The 19,200-nt window shown below is 47.6% G+C and overlaps 1 non-coding gene across 1 annotated transcript; it reads right to left on the reverse strand.

The window, feature by feature from the left end:
* Positions 1–13,988: 13,988 nt before the first annotated feature.
* Trnaf-gaa lies at positions 13,989–14,061 on the reverse strand. Its single transcript has one exon. It is a non-coding gene; the product is annotated as a tRNA-Phe (tRNA).
* Between the last annotated feature and the right edge of the window lie 5,139 nt (positions 14,062–19,200).

The raw sequence follows: 19,200 nt of genomic DNA on the forward strand, positions 1-19,200 counted from the left end.
TTGTGGCCGGAGCTGAATGATCTTGCACTCTCGAACGTTGTCGATATTTTGATTTGATTTTCGTCGAGCCGTAAGCTTAAATGCTCGACGGATGGCGACGACGACGACGACGACGTCAGCAGCAGCGCACGGAGAGAGCGAGCAGCAGCAGAGGCAGGCAAGAGTGGAGAGCGAGTGCAAAAGAGAGCGATAGCTGGCAGGTGCGTTGCTCTTAGTTTGTGCTCTTAGCAGATCGCTTGCCGGAGAGAGCGAGCCAGCCAGAGAGCATTTCGTCTTTTTCATTCATGTGGCCAGGTGAGATAGCTGGAGACAGGGAGCACTAGAGCCGCGTAGCATCGCTCTTCGTACCTTCGCACGAAGGCAGCACAGCTCACACACACAGCACATACACGCTCGCACCCACTTGGATTTCATTCAAGAAACAGCTGTTCGCTCGAACTGCGACACGATCGAGTGCCCTCGTTATTCTCTTGCCGATGTGTGTGTGCGTGTGTTTTCCGATCTTCCTTTTGGCGTTTTGCATCTGTGTGTGCAGCGATCCTACTTCTCGCGTTTGCATCTACCTTTCGCCTGTGCATGAGTATATGTGACCCTCGGCAGGTAGTCCTCCTCGCCTATTGGTGCTCCCGCCTGCCGGCTTACGATCCTGAGGTGCAGAGGCAGCCGGAGGCTCCACCCACATTTGGGTTTTCGATAATTGATGTCCCTCTCCTGGCCGTGACTGTGCCAAATTCGTTTAGCTCGGGCTCTGTGCTCGGGCCAAACAAGTAGCCAGGCAAATAGACATGCTAGCCCCGGATTTATACTGTCGCCGCTGCTCAAACAGAACCAAGTGAATCCTTGCCAAAATGCTAATATCCTTATGTGGCATAAGTCCCAAATTAATGGTCTTTGAGCTGGCGGCGCGACGGTCACTGCCCACTTTACGTGACATTTGTGGTAGCCTAAGCCCGGGCCAACTCAAACGGCTTAAGCCGTTCGCAACTGCCAACTCATAAAAAGGATAAACGCTCGGCATGAGTCAGCAAGCGGCGGCAACGGCGACGGATGCTTCCGCGAAATGTGACACCAGAGGCAGTTCCAGCCCATCCAGAATACACGATATAATCGGCAACAAAAAACTTCTCGAAAATGTGGCAGAATTTGCCAGTTTTTAGCCTAAAATTGGCATGGGACAGAGACCCGTGTGTGACAAGTCAGCTGTTGAGGGCGACAGACGGCGGGACCGGACCGATTACAAGATGTGTCATCTGCAGCACAATAGGAAATATAAATCCTTTCGTTTTATTACAGCGACGTAAAAAACTCAGAGAAGGACTTCCGGCACAAATACAAATGATTCGATTGAAAGGAGGCACGAGCTGCGCTGCCAACCCTTTGGCACGGGTCTGCCCTTTTGCTGGGATCACCTTGAGGCCACTCGATCCTGTAAGATTATCGGCACCAGCCTTTGGCACGGGCCTTTGGTGAGCAGAAGGGGGGATGACACTCCAAAGAATGATCTTCTATTAGAACCCGAGGGATCTGAGACTATTAAGACTCACTAACTATTCCTTCTAGATTCCTGCTGGTTCTTAGGATTGGCTGAACAGCTGTTTTTTCTTGGGGAGCCAAATGCTAGTCCTTCTGTAAGTCAATATGCAGTGCAGTTCCGTTAATCTATTTGGCTTACCTGGCGTGGGATTGGGATCCCTGTCCCCCAGAGAGTGGTACCTTTCAGGGATGTACCCCGGATGTAAGCCATCCGCGCGGTATTTTGGCGCTTCCGCTTTGCATTTTCACTTTTCAAACAGTTTTTGCTTTTTATCGAATTCGTTATGCATCATTTGGGTTTTCATTTTCCTTTCCGCTTTGCACCTTTTGTCCCGGCCACGTGCCACAGCCAACATTTGTTGGCACAACTGTCAGTTCGGGGAGTCGGGAGTCTGCCCCCCTCCATCTATCAGTCACTTTCCCTACCGCCCGCCTTTACTTAGTAATTCGATCAATTCAATTCTTCCAGGAGGGGAGCCTGGACGGCTGCTGCTTATGCAATGTTTGCCGAGGGCCCAAACCTCCGAAAAAAAGACAGACAGAAAAAAGAAACGGTCTTGGAAAATTTTTAAAAATTTGGGTCAATGTTCCGACGGTTGCCTGTTTCTTGTGTACTTCGGTTTTGTGCACATTTAACAGTATTTTCCGCTGACTTTGGTCGCTCTTGGACTTGGCCATGCAATGCTGCAATTTTTCTTGCCAATTTTCTGTTTGTTTTTCATAAAGTGCAATGCCAGAAACTTGTTACTGTTGGTGCCTAGAGTTGTGGATGTAGTTGTTATGGCTGCCTGCCTGCCTCGCGTTGACAGTCTCGGCAGTCGTGCTATTGGGCTGGGACTTGCTCGTGGCGACTGCTGCACTGCCACTTGGCCCCCCAATCCACCTTACTGGCTGCTCTACTCCTGACTGCTTGGCACTTGTAATTAGCTCCATGCGGGACAAAGTTGGCAGAGTTAACTGTTAGTCGTCGATCCAGTTGACCCACATAGTTCAGGTGGACCTGGCGGACTGCAACTTATGTTGGCAAGCAAAGATGTATCTAGAGATGTGTCAACAAAACTGGGAGAAATGTAAGATACTTACTTGATGTTCATTACTTTAATTTCATTTTGTCCAGATAAACATTTTAAGTTTATTCTTCATTTTTCGTTTCTTTGTATATTGAATGAGGATAAAAAAAATGTATAAATATATATATATGTATATGAATATAAATATATCAGTACCATTCAATGATACAATTCCAATTACAATGAACCCATATTTATTATTTAATTTATAAATCCATATTTTTAATTTTGGTAGTTCCGTAGTATTAATCCTGTCCAGGGGAAAATATATGTATGCAGCATTTGTACATTTTAGTCAGATATTGTACGTTCTGTGATGTATCTCAAAATTGTTGTATTTTTGTTTTTTGTGCATAAAATACCTTTGAATTTCATCCACTTGTAAACAGTCAATACTCCCCGAGAACATTCTAGAATATAATGCCAATGACAATCAGGGAGCCATTTCCCAGTTCCCGCAACAGACGTTGCGATCCACGTGCTCGCCTCGCGCACCAGTATAAATTACTTCGTGAACTTTTACTCCAGATTTGGTCAAAGAATTTAATCAAATACGTATAAACGTGACTGTGATGGAACTTTTCTTTGATTTCCAAACACCCGCAGCATCCGAATTGCCATCTGAGGCAGGCCCAGGCCCAGTGCCCGTTCCAGTAGCAACACCAGCACCAGCACCAGTCCACGTTCTCAGTTCGGCCTGTCCACGTATTTCGCTTGTAATGACTGGAGAATATGCTAAATATCTCTATCTGAGAACTGAATATGGTAAACTGTCGCTAGATTGGTTCATAACAGACGCCCTGGCGTTGACGTAGACGACGAATGCAAATCGCATTCGGTCTTTCTGTCTTTCAGCCAACGGCAATTGCCGAAACTCAATGAAAGTGGTGGCCAGGATATTAGGTAAGTGTGCCGCCATCCGCTACGAGGGGCATTACCCGTTAATGGCACCAATATGATACCAAAGTGGCGAGTACTTATCAAAGTGCATAAGAATCTGCATATGGATGTGGATGCGGAATATGGATTTGATTTCTGATCATTACATAGTGCGGTCACACGGTCATTGGCCTGCTTGCGCATCAGAAACGTCTCCAGTTCTCGCTCTCGTCGCGTATCTTGCAGATTCTCCTCATGTATCTATAGCTGCTGCTGCTGCTGCTGCTGCTGCTTCTGGTGCTGCCCGGCACGTAAGCGGTCTTGGCATCTTTCACCATGTGTTGGCGCAGCTTACGCAAAATTATTTATGAAAACAGAGCCGGTAACAAGAAATACAACAACTCCGATTCTCTGCTATCAATCAGAGGCGCTGTCCCAACTTTGGCTATGGAAATCGCCGGCCAGCCACGACGACAACGTCGCCTTCTGTGGAAATTCAGCATCGATTTGCATATATGACAAACGGTCGCGGCGGGCAGATTATAATTATCGCGGCTGCCACTTGCAGCGGCCGTCCTCAGATACAAATGTATCCCAAAGTGCGTATCTCGCCTGCATGAACCTTGTCCGCGCTCTTATAACAGCTCTGTTTCTGTTTCTGATATTGATTTCATAATTTATCAGTGCCCGCCAGTCAATGGCCATTAGATCAATGCACAAAATCTCGGATGCATAACAAAGGTGCCGCATTCTGAATGTATTACGGAAAAGCAACCCCACATAAGAGCACGAGTACGACTACAAGTGCGAGTACGAGGGAGTTTAGGGACTGATTTGGTTGGGAGTGGGAGAGCCAAGCCAGATGACAAATCAATCTGTTTGTAATCAAAAGCGAGTGCCACATGGCGCTGTCGCGATTTTCACCCAATAAGGAAGCAAACCAGAAACAGCAGCCAAGCAAAACATTGGCCGCCGCCGCCGCCGCCGCCAGCGCCACCGCCACCAAGCAGCAACAGGCCCTATAAATCTGCTCTACCACCAGAAACCAGAGACTGAAAACTGAACACTGAACACTGAACACTGAAGACCGGGAGAGTCCAAAGCCAGACCAGACCAGTTGCTCCGGCTGGCTGCGACTGCGACTGCGACCAGTTGGCCTGGCCTATGAGGCAGGCAGACAGCCATCGGGCAAGGGGGAGCGCAGAGCGAGAGGAGAGGCAATGTTGCTTGGAAGTAAAAATAACCTCAGCTAAGTTCACTGGGGCGAGGTTGAATGAACTCCCAGAGAAATGTGATGATTTCTCTGCCCCCAACCATTTGATGTTTGGTGTTTGGTTCGACTGCAACTCGTTTTTGTCCGGACTCCGGATATATCAATAAGCGGCCTTTTTCCTATGGCTTGGGCTGTGCTCTCAATCCGCGATTGCAGTCTCAATTTCTCTCAATTAACGTTTGTATTTTGCGAGCAATTTGCGAGAGAGACATCAGCGACAGACGACAGATACAATTAACTTATCGCGAAAAAGTTTCCGGAAACGGACTGCCGACTGCCCACACAATCGGTACGGGGAATCGGATGGGTACTGGAATGGGAAGGGATGGGGATTACTGATGGGGGGATATAGCGAGTACCAGGAAAGCAAGTGCAATAATACTTGTATCACAGACTCGGTTCTGTCGGTTCGCGTTTAATATGTTTGTTGACATCCAATTAGAGCGATTTCCTTCCTCATTAACAAACGCAGCAAAGTATCCATGTTTCGCCTTGGGTTTCGACTATGAGATGCCTCTTAACTGGGGGTCGGTTGTAATTATTATGCTCCTAAAAGTATGCAATAATTGCTCATCATCTATATAGTATATCCATTAATATATGTAGATAGTGCAAGTACCCATATACCTGAAATACCCTTTTGATAACATATGGAGACGGAGAGCTGTGAGCTGGAACGCAGACGTTGATGTGTTTTGAAATTTAACTCAAGCGTCAACAAATTATAGCACACATGAACGAGATGCACTTACACACACACACATACACTCTGAGTCAGTCTCTCACACACACTGATACATTCGCACACACGAGAGTGCAGTGGAATCACGACAAACAATTAGAGCTGCTGTGGACATTGTTAGCGATGCATTTTCATAGACATAGACATGGACACATCATCATCATCATCATCCACATCACTATCACCTCACTCTCACACACAGCCAGTGTTGCACGCACACAGATCCGCAATTAGACCTGGCAACTCTGCACGCTTAAAGTACAATAAACCCAGATAGCAACACACCACACCACAATGATAGTCGCAACAGTCGTCGGTCGTCTTCGTCTCCGTCTTGTGGGGTTTTTGAACTTGCTCCTCTCTACACTATCTCACTCTCTCTTTCTCTCGCTCTCTTGCGCCATCTCCCTCTATCTCTCTCTTCCTATCTCTAGGCACTGTCTCACCTCTTGCCATTGCCTCGATTGCTCTGCAAGTCTATGGTCTTGGTTCCGCTGCCTGGCGGGCTGGTGCTGCTTCTGTTGCGGACTGACTGAGTTTTATGACGTTGGCGCCGGTTTATGGCAAACATTTAGCGGAACGTTTAGCAGCCAAATGGCTTTATTATTGATGCCAGTTGCCGGCTGCCAGCCGGCCCAACGAAAGTGAAAGCTGCGCATTAGACTCAAGCGATTTGGGGCAACTATGTGAGTCCGGTTGGGGGGTTCTAGAACGATGCCGCAAGTGTGTGTTTGTGCCACTGATTTCAGAGGTATTCAGATTAACACGGGGCATTTTTGTTGTATTTTTGTATGCCTTTATATATTTATATGTATATATCGGGTATTTGATTCACACCACCGCTCTTTAGTTGTTGCACATAAATGAATGAATTGAAACTTACATGCAATAAGGAAAAAATTATTCCAATCAACCTGCTGCAATGTATGTTGCTCCCTTATATCCTTGAACTTTGTACTTATGTATATAGGAGATAACTATCATCCTGATTTGGCCCTTGACCCCAGCAGACTAGCAGCATAGCAGCATAGCAGCAGCAGAGCCACTGAGTATCTCTAAGCGCGGGCTGTTCCACCTACAACAGACTGCCGCCAAACAAGTAGCATACATAAGAGGACATTTGGGCTAAGAGCTCTCTCTGGCTCAACCCCACGCTCCACTCTGTTGGGTAGTAATCCAAAGCCCAGGCAGGCTCATATACAAGGCACATAATGCCATTTACAAATCCAGACGGAAGCAAAGCGGTGCGACAGAGATGGGGAGCTGGGCTCCATTACATGGCATGAATAACAAATCTAAACATATGTACTACACATAAATATGTGTACCCCTGCGCTGCTGAATGGAGAGCCAACAAAAAGGAAAAAAAATAACGAAAATGGAAAAAATACGAAATTGGGGTAGGTGGAATGGAGCACTAGGGGGGGTGGTAGTGGGTATGGAGGGGTGCACTTTGGCCCAGACACATGCCGGGCCAGACGAGCATACACACAGAAACAGATACAGATACTGGGGGCAAGAACAATGTGGCATGGCAGGGGCGAACGTGTCGACATGGGGTTGCTACCCCTCACATTGTCGCTGCTGGCGATGATGATGATGATAGCTCTCCCCCATCCCGCTCCGGCCGCCACTTAATAGCTCTGCCACTTGCGGCACATCCTGCGAACCTATTCGCATTTCATATACTTACATCATTGCGCTTGTATTGGTGGCCCACTCCGCGACCGGTCGGCGGCATGTCAATGGGGAGTGTATACTGGTGCAGGGATGGTTGGAGGGCCGCCGGGAGGTCGGGGGGACTGGAGCGGCGGCAGCAGAAAGAATTGCATTTAAATACATTAAATTGTGTAAATAATATGCTACACATGTTGCCAGTTCATTAAATACATGCCACAGATATACATGCCTAGACACATGTAGATACAGATACAGATACAGAGGTACTTGCACACTCTGGCACTCTGTGGCACACTCTGTGACCTGTATCTGTGTGCGATTGGCTTACATGCCACATGCCACATGCCACTGGACTGGAGTGGCTTTATGTGTGTTTATTTGACCAGCAATTTATTTATGGCATTTTATCAATTTTATTTTCACCCCGCTCTCCCCCCGCGTCTCTCTTTTGTCAGAGGATTGGATTGGGTTTCGTTTCGTTTCGGTTGCCCCTGTTCTGTTGGCCCGTGAGAGGCACGCGTTGTATCTTGCTGTACGCCTGTTGCCATATCCTTTAAATGCAACTTGTGCGGCATTTTCCCGCTGGGCGTGTTGGCCCCGGCAACCACTTGAAGCCACTCTTTGATCCTCTTGAGCTAATTAAATGTCGAGAGCGGTGACTTGAGCATGCACGCCGTGGCGACATCAAAGCGTCTCTTAAGTGAGTCTATAATCTTCAAAGCTCCAGAAATTCATTTTGAACAGGCTGCCAGCAGACCGCAGTAGGACGTTCGAAAACTCCCCCTGCCCCACCCTCCCCTCGGGTGGGGGCCGTCTGAATTCCGACGTTCCCCATACCATATTGTACTATGTCTCGTGTGTTTATTTTTTCAGTTTGGTTTTTTGTTTAACTTTATTTACCGTGCGCCCGTGCCAGGTCATGGAACCTGCCATTGCTGTGAGTGTTACGTGTATGTACTGCCACCTCATCCGAATGCCATGCCCCATCCGAGTGCCATGCCCCATGCCGTATGGTTTTGGGGGTGGTTTGCTGGTGGAGTGTGTCATGCGCACAGCTGGGTGACTTTCTTCTAACTGTGCTAATGCATACCAACGCCTACTGCTGCCTCCTCGGCGCCTGTTCACTTCTAATATTGAAATTCTCGCTTAGAATTTTCTAACGTTCACGCAACGCTAGACCACGGCCGACACACCCACCCAAAGGTACGATATTAGAATTTTTACCTTTCTCTGGCTGGTTTTTGTTTTTTTTTTTTTGTCCTACTCTACGCGCTTAGGCCGTGTATTTGTCACACCTGAGTCCGAGTGGAAACGGAGCGCCACAAAGCAGGCTACTTGCTTTGCTGGGTGCCTGCTGTGGCCAGGTAAATTATGCAATCTTTAACAACGACAACGGCGGCAGCGGCGACAGGTGCGAGAGCCAATCGACCGACGGTGGTTCTTGCCGCAGGAATTGGCGCTCATAATAATGGATTTTTTCGTATAATCCAACAAGGCGAACAGCAATCGGTTGGGTGGGGCCGGAGTGCCGTGTAATTCCATTAGGCCGTTAGATAAAATACACTCGTACGCTCATCCCGCTCTTACGGGCTTCCGAGTGGGTGGGATTACTGTTATAACTAAAACGATGAAACTATAGTGTTTCAAAACTAACAGTATTACCATACCAGACTATCAGGGGAGCAGCAGCCACGAGCAGCACCACCAACTATCTCTGTGAACTTTCACTACCGCAAAATAGTTGAGCTCTCACTCTCTCACTCTATCGCTATTTCTCTTTCTCTCTTATTTTACCCACTCTTTACTCTCCAAGAGCGTGTGTGTGTGGAAGGCGAAAGTGTCCTGCGCTCTTGGCACTCTAAAACTACACATGTGAGGCGGCTAAGAAGCGGCAAGAAGATGCCACCCAAACCCCCGACAACACATGCCAATCCAAACACTTCGGACAGTGGCTGCTGCTTAGCTAAGCAACCCTCCTTCACATATGTGGAACCTCACACATCCATATAGATCATGCAACCCCCAATCAAACCCCAAACCCCACACAATTCTCGGGTATTTTTTGTGCTTAGTATAGCATACAACTATGCGTGGAAACTACCCCGGAAAAAGAGAGTTAAGGGTCGCAGTTGCAGTGACTGTCACAGTCACAGTCGCATAGTCAGTGAAAGTAACCCTCAGCCGTATAAAGCGTTGGGAGCAGAGAACCAGCCAATAGGCAAACCAACTTGTTTCACCAAAAAATTCCAGCCACAGCAAAATTCCGCGCCAGTTGCAAGAATTTTTGGAGCCAGTAGAAAAATACCGTCATTAGGCCAGCAGACGCTTTGAAAGGCAGCGCCGTCGCATTCCAATCTGATGACGCTGCCCCAAAAATTGCGAAATACTTCAGAAACAGCCGAAAAATGTGAACATTTTTTTAACGGGGAGCCCTTGGCGCCCATGACGCCAATGGCCCATGGCAACATTGGCCGCGGCGACAGTTAAGGACGCCTTATTGACAGGGGAACAGCAGCAGGAACAGCAGGAGCAGCAGAAGGCCCGCAAGCATTTGGCAGAACTTTAAACGGAAGTGTGCTTAGGAATTCCACTTCCGGTGTGCGGCCCTGGTCGCCTGGTAAATGAAAATGCATCAGTTCCGCATGTGTGGCAGCCAGCCTCAGCAACACAGCCAGATATCTATCTATTTATCTATCTATCTTTCTGTGTATCCCGAAATGCCTGGGTCGCATCCCAATCGCCCTGCCGGTTCGACGATTGACGGGCGTGGCCGGGGCAGCTATTGATCCATTGCATGTGCCGCACGCGGCTGCCAGCAAGCGGCAAGCAGGCGATTCCCGGAGCACCCGCAGGAAACAGTTCCAGTGTCTGTGGATGATTGCGCATACGCCACGTGCGGCAGGATTTAAATGTGAAGCGATGCCTGCAATTTTCAAAATGGCGCCGATTCTTAAAGTGCCAAAATGCGGCTTTTGTGGCACAGGTACGCAGAAGCTGCCAGGCAGTGGCTACTAAACGTTCGCCCATTAAATATTCCCCCACCGCGTGTAGACTGCACACTACATATACTCGTAGTGGTGTAATAAAGCAAATGAATCGACCTCACAATACCCTTGGGGGGCGACAAAGCGAAGGGTGTGGCCACCCCCTAAAGGCCACACACTCCCTCTTTCAACCCCATCGGGGTGGATGTGGGTTGGGCTTCACCATACATGAAAAGTCCTCATTGAGTACTGGGACCCCCTCACGTGCTCCTCTCAATATTGAGTGGCTTTAAAAAAATACTTTCGAGCCGAATCGAGCAGGGAAGCATATCCAAAGACATGTGTTTCTAGATAAAAAAACGTACGAGTACGAGCATATGAGAAAAAAAAGAAACACTTATTGTTGGAATACAAAAAGAAAATCAAAAAACCAAAAAATTCTGCTGCTGGTGTCGGTGACTTTTATGGCCATTTAGCACGTCATTAAAACGTCAAGTCATCAATCTTCTGGCTCATTCGAACAGGCTCGCAGGCAGCCAACCAAGAAGCCAAGAACTTCCTACCGAGCCCGGAGCGAATTTTCGGCAGAGAACCGATGCTATCCTCCAGCGGCAGCCACGCCCTCAAGAGGCAAAATGCCAAGCGACCATTAGAAAATTTCCATTTTCGTCACACGATGTCAGGGCAACAGGAGGCGCCGGCACGGCAATAGAAAATACTCACTGAAAGAGCCCCAACTAAACAGCTGATCCGGCTAGAATGCACGAAGGACTGCCGCATTCCAATCCCCATCTGGGAGTTCTCGGCGCCTGTTAGCCAGATATTTCTCATAGAAATGTTAGAAAAAGAAATTCCTGCTCGTGGTGCTCTGAGCAAAGGCTTAGAAATGGCATTAGAAGCGACGTCTCTCTTCCTTTGTGTGGCTTCGGGCCACTGTCACTCGAGGGTCATAAATTTGACATTTTAATGCGAAAACAGTCAACTTGTCGGCGTCGATTTGGACCAGGCTAACAGCAACAGCCAACAGGCTAATGGAATCCCAATCGCCCCCTCCCATTAGGGGATGGACATGCGCAGTAGGTGCTCCGGGAGCGGGATGCCTACACGTGGGAGGTAGGTTCGTCTGAGCGGAACATTAGGAATGCCAGTAACGGGAGCAAATCTGTCCGTGTCTCTCTCTGGCGGTACGCCCCCGACTTACTGTCCAACTTTGGTTGCCTATTACCCTTACGATAATGATAAGAAATTTGCATGTCCTGGCCACGTGTCTAGCGGCTGTCTGGCCTCAGACCCGGAGAGAAAGTGAGAGAGCGCCGCGTGAGAAAGAGTCTGCAAAATTAATCAATGCGCACGTTGCGTGCCAAACTTGGCGCCTAAACCGACTTCCGCGTGGGCGTCGCATTCCGTTGGAGAAAAAGAAATGCTGTAGATTCTGTTAGCAGGCGAACAGCAACGGTCAGTGGGTGATAAATACCAGAGGAATCCCCACTCAGGACTCTCGTTCTGCGCAACTGCAGAGAGAGAGAGAGACACAGAGCGAGGGAAAGTGCCAGCAAGGAGAGAGTCAAGTGGAGACGGCAATGGCTACGCGTTGGCATGTACAGTGTGCTGAGGAATACAATACTAAATTTAAAATGTTCTGTTTCAAAATGTGAAAATTAGTATTCCCTTATAAGAGAAGGATTCCCAAGTAAAGAAAGAAAATAGCGAACAAAATATTATCCTAGTTTTGGACGGATTTCCCTTATGTATGATTGATTCAACATATCGTAAAGAATCTTCTATTGTAAGATAGTATATCTTACATACTACATACTTCCGCTCCGAAAATGTGTCTTCCTTGCCCACTGTGCTTGGTGCACCATCCACCCCCCTGGGGGTCCTTTTCTTTCCTGGTATTGGTGAGTACTTTTGTAAGGCTCGTACAATGTGTTGTGTGCCCTCAAAGTTCCCGCTGCAACATTTTGTAATCGGGTTTTGGGGGGGTGTGGGGTAGGTTCTGGGCCGGTGGGGACCCTGTAAACGGGCGTACATTGTTGCCGTGCTGGCTTTTGCTGCCTGCCTGGTACCTTTTACAGGATTTCGTACTACAAATCTACCAAAAATTTACATGTCACCCCCACGGCGACGTTTAGTCCGTGTCGTGTGCTTAGCGGGCAACCCTTACAGCCAGCATGTGTGTACGGATACGGAGCATGTGTGAGTATGCATTGTGGGACTCCCCTAACGATTCTACTGACGGGTCTAAGACGGTTTCATTGCTCCTGGCTCGCTGGGGCCCTGATACAAGTTTGCATATTTCTAAATTCTAAGCGCATCTGCTTGAGCGACTCGCCAGCGGCCTCAGGTCTCTGGCCCCAGCCCCGGAATCGGAATGGGCTCACAACGAAAGCGAGAGTAGAAGGCTCACCCTTATTGAGAGCTCCTTACCCTTACCCTCCGAACAGGAACCACTGTGACTGCTGTTTTTTGTATGGGTAACAATGGAGGAAAAATAAGAAAATCATTTCCTTGATAGCATCAGCATCCACACACAAACCTGAGCTGAGCCGTGCCTTCGTCATAGACAATTGGCACCCCGACCGCAGATCCAAAAGGATCTTTTCACTTTTTTTTTGTGTACCTTCTCTCTTATATTTTTTTTCGCGGCTGCCACACTTCCTGGCCAGGCCACAAGATGCTGCAATGTGAGGGTGCCTCTTTCACTTTCAATAGCCCATAACAAATAATAAAAAAAAAATACAATGAAATTATAGAAAAAACCCGAGCCTCTCGGTTTTTTCTTTCGATTTTTTATGCAAAAGACACTGAGAGATGTGGCAGGAGGGCGCCATGTGGTGCGTGCCAGTTGCCACGGCATTGAGGGCCATGGGCATGGAATTTGGTTTTTTATGCCAAACGGATATGCGATATTCCTGGGCGTAGTCGGGCCAGAGCCAGAGGCATAGGCAGAGGCAGAGGCAGAGCAATCTCCACATTTCCATTCGAGTCAATGGCTTTTGTGGTCGCTTAGCACGCGTCCGCCGCAGCTGTTGGACACGCGGAGAGATTCCTTAGTCCTTTGCATATTTTGCAGCTGTCAGGATGGATCTATCACGCCCCCAGCTACGGCTACTGATGCTGATGCTGCTCCCTACTCATATTCCCCCACTCCTGGTCTAAATCGTCTCAATCAGTTGTCCACTTGAACGTGCTGATGTCCTGGCGTGTGTATCTGGTACCTGGTGGCTCACCTTTCTTGATTGTTAATTGTTGTCAGCGCATTCGTCACACTTTTGCTTTATCCGGGCTGGACCGTATCCGTCAACTGGACAATGGGCCAATGGCCAAGGTCCAATGTGTCAACGGCTGCGTTAATAATGCGATTTGCATTTTCCCTTTCCATGGCTTTTCCATTTCCCTTTTCCCTGTTTCTGTGTCCTTGTCCTTGTCCTGTTTAGCCTGCTGTTTGATTGAGTTGTGCCTATTATGCAGCTTAATCTGCACCTTTCATCCTGACCATCTTTCCATCCATTGGCCATTGTCCACTGTCTGCTGATGGCCAGGCCCGGTCAGCATTGGCTGCGCCGGCTTAGTTTAATTTTGTGAACATCTTTTGATTGACAGCCACATGCCAATGTACATATCCTAAACTGAATAGCCAGATAAATACAATTAAATGGATTCCTAAGTGCAGCTTATCGAAATAAGTATCTAGTTTAGCAAATAATCACCAAAATTAGATTAAAAGTTAAACTCAAGTGTATTTAAAATAATTGAGGTAAGTCCTTTTAAAAGATTTCTTACTGTAAAACTAAAAAAAAAGAGAAGTAAAAAGGATTTTTGCTTGCCGAAACCCGGGATTGAACCGGGGACCTTTAGATCTTCAGTCTAACGCTCTCCCAACTGAGCTATTTCGGCGCTGTGATGGCAATGGCGCTAAGTGGCGTGTAGTCACGCGTGCTCCGTTGAGGTGTCCACCGCCCCATAGCCTGTCTGTCTCTAGTTGTTGCTGCTTTGGGGCTTATCTAATCGGCAGAGTATTAAAAATAGAACCTTTGCCCAGGCCGCCGCAGAGAACTCTCGGCCGAAGTCAAAGCCAGCGTCGGCGCCGAAGCCATCAAAGTCAAATGCATTTCAAATGCGAAAAGCTAAACACACAAATGCAGATACACTGTCAAAAATGTGAATAAATCGAATTTGAAAATTCGAATAATCGTATTTATCTATTTGCGATGAATACTGCATATCATTGCTAGATCTCTTTATGAGATCCTCTAAATCCGTATCCATATTCGATTTGGTATAAAACATTTTCCTGCAGTGTGGCGACTCTCCGATTTAGTTGGAAGTCTCCCGTGGCTGTGTGTTGCTGGGGCCCATCTCGTCGTCTCCTCAGTTAGCGGCCAAATCATGTTTGTTCCGCCACGATGGCACATGGCATCTAATGAACTATTGTGGGCGGGGGAGGCGCACCAGCACCAGCACCAACAGCAGAAGCAGCAGCAGCACGAAGGAGGAGCCAGGGTCGCGGAGATCAGTGTTGGCCGGGGTGTCGCACACAGTTTTGCTCGCTGGGCAACAAATCAGCCAGCGACCAAAACCAGAAATGAAGCTCCAGCTTCAGCCACAGCAACAGCCCCAGACCCAGCCTCAGCTTCGTGTTCGTTGTAAAAATGTTTGCTTGCACGCTTTCCAATGGTTGCCGCGGATGTCTTGTTGTTGTTGTTGTTGTTGTTGTTGTAATTGTGGTGCTGCCGCTGCTGTAGCTGGTCGTGCTTTGCGGTCGTTGCCCCGCTGTGACGTCACCGGTTCAATGGCAAAATGTGACCCAGATTGTCTGAGCTGCACAACTAAGCTATGGGCCCCCAGTCTTAGTCCCAGTGTGAGTGTGTGCTGTCTGTGTTGGCCATGTCTCTCTTTGGCTCTTTAGAACGAAGAGCGGTTAAAGAGAGTGCGAGAACGTTGGTCGCTCTCTCTTAGCTGCTACTACTACAACTTCTAAGCTAAGCTTGCGATGGATTCGGCTGTGCATTGTACTAGTATGTGAATGTCTTACCCTTGTGCCCTTTGAAATTTTTTGGAACCGGCCCCAACTTTCTCCAATTCATCGCCCCGCCTTTCCTGGCTTTTTTTTATCGAAATGGGGACACACGATTGCCCGGCGGCTGCTCCTGGGCCAACTTCTCACTCTTTTGTTGCCGTGTCCGTGGCTCTGTAATTACTGCTGGCCGGGCCATGTCCACTGAGTCGAGCCCAAGCCTCAAGACGAACTCAAATTCAAAACGAATGCCGGCCCGGGAGAGGGCCAGAGTCTCAGGCCCAGAGTCTCATGCCCAGTGCCAGTGCCAGGCAGTGTTGCGTGTAATTTGTTATTTTATTTTATTGTTATTATTACCGCATGCGACGTGCACTTTATTTTCATTACCAGTTGGGATTCTTTTCATGCATATGTAACTTTGTAGTGGTTGCAGTTGTACAGGGTACAGGGTATGGGAGAGCGGGACTAATGCCAGGCATCGGAATTGGAAAATGCTCTCATACGAGTAGTTGCTGTGTTGCACGTGTGAATGTTGCTTCAACTGGGAGTTGGGAGGGGCATATGCCTAGGAATCTACTACTACTACAAGTCTAATTGGAAATGCACAAATGGAAATTAATGCCTATAAATAAAATGATGATATGCCCAATTTGTTCTGAGTGGACGCTCCCTCTCCCTTTAACAAGTTGTACTATAATGAATTATCTCCTATATCATCGGTTAACTAATGTTATGTAAGAACAGGGATTATGGTAATTAATAACTTTCTTCCTCCGTGGGAAGAAAGATGATAGAATCCTATATTAATATATTCAGCTTCAAGACATTATTGTGGTGCGGTTTTTTTCGGTGTAGTAATTTCCATTATTGTTAATCTTTGTGCTTCAAACCCACCTGATATTCCAAGATTCCCAGAACTTTAGTCTGTACTATTTCCGCGCTCTCAAATGGACCTCGACCCATTGGTGGGGCACTTTCCCAGCCACTCCCTCCCCACCCCTCCGCGTGCCTTCTTTAAGTGTCAATTGCTGCTTATAATGCCTCCAGCTTGGGCGCGCGACAAATCAGACGCAATCTGAGCAATTTTGTGCAATTCATTAAAACGATTTTGATTTGATATTGGCTCTGAGCAACTAATTGCGCTTTTAACGACTCCCGCTCCTTGTCTCGCCCACTCTGGGCTGTCTGTCTGTCTCGCACACAGAGAGAAGCACAGAGAGGGACAGTAAGTAAGCCGCTTGAATCGCTCTTTAAATACATTTTTAATATTCATGAAAGATATGTACATCAGCGAGATGGAGAGAGGAAAAGCTAGCTGCAAAAAGAGAGAGAGAGAGAGAGCAAAGATCCAAGAGCGACGCCGGCTAGGGCCATTAAGATAGTGAGCCATCGGGAATAGGAATGGAAATGGGGGATGGGGGACAGCTTCAGGCCTCACACAAAATTAACAATATTTATATAAACAAGTTATAAACAATGTTGGCCTAAACAGTGACAAACAGAAAGCGAGAGAGACAGAGAGAGAGAGAGAAATCCCCAAACCAGTTGGCGCTCAGCGCTCTGTTAAGCACTCTCTCCACACAGACACCGTTCTCCCCCCGGCCCGCTCCAGCTACATTACATGTACGAGGGACGGATGCATGAGAAGCCCGGCACTTCCGCATTACTGAGGCCGACGTCGGCAGCGGCCTGCATTGTGTGCATTGCTCGCTCTCCCTCGCCTTCTGCCTTGCCGATCTCTCTCGCTCTCTCGTCCGTGCTCACTTGCGGTTTCGGCTTAGAGCTCTTTCTCTCAATTAGTCTTTTGAATTGGCGCTCTTTTGAGGCTCTGCTGACAATCAGCTGTTTTTGTTTTGCTTGAACTTTTGCCGGTTTTTAAGTCGCTCTCTTGATTCCCCTCCCTCCACTCTATCTCTCTCTCTTTCTCTCTCTCTGTACCCCTCTTATTGCTTGAACCGGGCTCGTTTGCTTTGAGTTTAAGGCTGGCAGCTCTTACACACATTAGCATGTCAGTCCGACCCTGCCCAATGTCAATCATTCCTTGGCCCTGCCGAGAGAAGCAGGCCAAAGCCGGAACGGCAACGGGTATTACAACGAGCTTGGCCAACACAGCTCTGTGGCTGTATATTTGTATGTGTGTGGATATATGTGTAAGTGTAATCTTTTGTGGCATGGTCACACTGACAATGGAGACGGACAACAACAAAAATACCATCCAAAAGCCGCCAATAATAAGTACACCGAAAAAAAGCTCACCTTTATACCCTAGACTCTAGATATTCCTATGGATGTTCCATGCACAGTTAAACCCAATCATCATAATATTATTCGCATGATTTTTATAGAAAAAAAAATCATCTATTCATCATAAATTATTAAAATATAAACAACATGACATTAAAAACAGTTGAGTAAACATATCGTATCGTATTTAATCGTATATTGAGTAATGATTTTTGTAGCAACTAATTTCAAAATGTCTTAAGCTTCTAAAATATTGATAATATAAAATGAAGTATTTTTTGTTCCATCGCATACTAATATCTAACATTTTGTTCCAGTGTATAAATTGTGTACGCACACACATACTCGTAGAAACGAAACGCACTCTCACATGCTAGGCTGGAGCTTGGTCTTAACTTGGTTACAGCATTTTGGGATAGCCTGCCTTCCCCGGGAGTTCTGGCTCTTACTTACACACTTTGTATGCTGCATATGTGTGGAGCATGGAGCATGGAGCACACACTGACAGAGATATTTGGTTTTTTGGGAGGTGAATGGCCGCAACTGTCGTTGCCACTTTGGTAACACCGTGGCGCATTAAACGTAGCAGTGGCGGCGGCGGCGGCGGACCAAAAGCCACAACGTCGTCATCATCATTTGGAGTCATGATCATCATGCTGGACTGTGGGACTTTTGGCACACAAAAGGCTGGGGGCGGGGGCTGGGGCAGGAGAATGGGGTGGGCTTGGAAGAGGCGATATAACAGGAGGAGCTGGAGTCAGAGTCGGAGTTGGAGGAGAAGGAGCAGGAGGCGCTGGGTCCGAGTTGGAGGGCAGGTCAGGCCGAGCACAGTTTAATTTGCTTTGCATTTTGTTTGGCCAAACTCCAACAGCGCCGCTGATGACGCGGACTGTCTGCCTGACTGACGGACGTCTCTTCTGCTGCTTCTGCTTCTGCTGCCGCTTCTGCTTTTGGCCTGGAACGTAACTCACGCATTTTTATGGCCACACAAAAGTCTTTCTTGACGGTTTAGGGTTCTCTTTCTGCCTTCCTCTTGGACGTCTTTTGTTGGGAATTTGTTTGATTTTGTTTGTGGGCTTTCTTCCCACACTCTGATTCCCATTCCCACTGATCCTCGCAGAAAGAAAGACACGACACGACACGAACGAAGCGTTTGCCTGTAGAATACCCATATGGGGGCAATGATGTATCTTTCCATCTGTATCTAAGCAGCTTTTTGCGGGGTAGAGCAACCGCAAACAAAATTAGAACAAACTTTTTGGGCAGGGAGGCGTGATAAATGTGATTTGTGGGGCAATTAAGTGGAGGCTTAACTAGATTGAAAACTGCTCCTAGAACAAGCAGATGATACACACGGTCAGGGTACTCTAGGTGCAACATGAATGAGCAGCAACGCATACATATAGAACACATATGTATGTCTATGTATACCTCACTCTAGCTGCTGGTCAGCGTGTAAAACTAATTTGGTTTTAATTTCTCCTTTCAACACATGTTCGCGTGTAATTTTGAGCCAGCCCGCCTCGAGGTATTTGACCCTTTGGCTCACAGCTGATTTATGGGAATTTATACGTATTCGTATACCTAGCCGTGTCTATGGCAGCGCCGTGGTCTGCTGCTGCTGTTGGCTGCTGTTGCTGCTGCTGCTGCTGCTGCTGCTTCTGATTTTGCCTCACCTTCTGCCACTGATTCAGCTTCTGATTCTGATTCTGCCTCGAGTTGAATGTACGTTTTGCGTGAAAGTTTGTATGTTGTGTGTGATATGGTATTGTGAT

The sequence above is a fragment of the Drosophila persimilis genome, unplaced genomic scaffold, assembly GCF_003286085.1.
Source record: "Drosophila persimilis strain 14011-0111.01,24,50 unplaced genomic scaffold, DperRS2 tig00000000-arrow-pilon, whole genome shotgun sequence".
Classification (NCBI taxonomy): Eukaryota; Metazoa; Arthropoda; class Insecta; order Diptera; family Drosophilidae; genus Drosophila; species Drosophila persimilis.